This window comes from Apteryx rowi, unplaced genomic scaffold (assembly GCF_003343035.1).
Source record: "Apteryx rowi isolate R43461 unplaced genomic scaffold, aptRow1 scaffold_735, whole genome shotgun sequence".
Taxonomy (NCBI): domain Eukaryota; kingdom Metazoa; phylum Chordata; class Aves; order Apterygiformes; family Apterygidae; genus Apteryx; species Apteryx rowi.
The window spans coordinates 324,661-326,861 of NW_020451022.1; positions in this window are offsets into that span (position 1 = coordinate 324,661).

Genomic DNA, 2,201 nt, shown 5'->3' on the forward strand with positions numbered 1-2,201 from the left:
GTATCAGCCGAGGCTCCTCTAGAGCATTAAACAGTACCTATATAGTACAAAGGCAAGTTCCTAGCGATAATAAGCTGTATTGCATTGTTCAAAGCATATCACTTCCTGAGGAAAGCCTATTTCAAGATTAAAGTATAAAAGCTTTCCTTTCATTAAAATATGAGTAGACTCTTCATCATTCAGAGAGACTGTTTGACACAAATTGGTAAAAGGACTCTAGCAGAAGGTGGGAGCAAACTGTCTCAAATTCAAGTTAATGAACACAAGGCCAAGGGAAGAACAGAAGTGGGTAAGTTATTCATGACATTTATTTGATTTAAAACAAACAAACAAACACTCTTCATTGATGCTCCAGTGTCACCTTGTGAATATTAAATTAATACCCTAATCTGCTATTAACCACATTCCATAAAATGAGAAATTTAAAGCAAATACTGTGGAAGAATAAATTTCAAATTCATGATTATGTGCTTTGTAACTGTGACTCTAAATGAGAGCCTCATCTCAGAAACAGAAGACCACATGCTCTGCATAATCAATCAAAATAACTCAAATTCAGGAGTTTTCTAATACAATGTTTATTAACATTTTTGAAGCATACAGCTGAAAAAAATATGAGGAAGGTAATTGGCTCAGGACAATTTTTGAACAGTAAATAAGAGTCATGTTATCATACAACTTTTTTGCTAGGAATTACTTGTTGCACCCAAAACTCTTTAGAAATTGTCATAGAAAGCCACAAACTTCGGCACTCTAAAATTTAGCAATAATGCTCAGAATGACATAGTGAAACCATCAACCTGTAAGTCCAAAACATTGGCATGGTTTCCACTAGCTCCTAGAACTACAGATGCACACGGCCATGATCACCCATGGATGGATGCAAGGTGTACCCTGACAGGGCAGTGGGAAACAGAAATGAACTGCAACACAGGAAATTGCAGTTAGATATAAGGAAAGGATTTTTCACCATCAGGGTGGTCAAACACTGGAACCACCACAACCAGAGACGTTGTGGGATCTTCTGCCTTGGAGATGCTCAAAACCTTACCTGGACAAGGCCTGAGCAACCTGATCTAAACGGACCTGCTTTGAGGGAGGTGGCTGGACTAGATGACATCCAGAGGTCCTTTCCAATCTAAAATACTCTACGATTCTATGATTACTAGCCTTTTTCTTAAAATACTCCTACTTTTCCTTTTACACTTTGAGAAGTCTCCCATCTATTTGGGCTGGATTTAACATACAAATCAGAATTCTCCTTTGTGAAACATCATGTCTATGTCACTGAAATATAGTATTAGGTTACACCATTTCTGTTCAGTGTATTTTCAATAAAGCTGGTATATTTTATGATAATACTGCCACTACAATCAGCCAAAACAAAATGAAAAGGTTAACTTGCAAAACAATAAGCAGTACTGATCCTTGTTGCCTATTATTACTCTTTTTGTCTGTACCACCAACATATTGCTCACGTTCTGAGCAGAAGTGACAATACAGAAATGGAGAAAAATTACAGAACAAAAAAGCTCATGTAATCCTAAAAAAGATGTGTCACATGCATACATGAATCAGGTATATATACATATATGGATCAGACTTTACATCTCACACTGAAAACACAGCCTCTGAGAGGACAAAGCAATGAGTACCTTCATGCATGTGCTTAAGTTGTGACTATAGAGCTTTCAAAATAAAGGGCAAAGTGTAATGCGTGCAAAGTGTGATGTCCAGAACATTACCTGTGGATATTAACAGGTCCTTAAGTTCTTTGGCTATGTGACTGGAACATTTTTTGCCATATAAAAATACATATTGGCCTTTGCTTTAAAAAAAAAAAAAAAAAAAGTCACCCACGTGCACTTGCTATTTTTGATAGATAAATAATTCAGCTCTTTGGAAAGACAGCACAGACCTAAAGGGCAGTAGCGCACTGGAGCCAATGCCCTACAAAAAGGGCACTACTTAATAATGACCACACTAATAAAAACAACCAAAAAAAACCCAACCCACCCCACAGGGGCCTCCAGAAACAGAACATAATAAACACGCCGGAGCCTCCAAAATCACTTTCCCACTAGTGAAATGAGGCTCAGGCTATTTATAAATACACTCAAATGAGAAGCACGCCTAAAAATAAGTTTGCTGGCACCCCCGCCGCCCGCCGAGCCGCGGCGGCCCCGCGCGGCCCCGAGGCC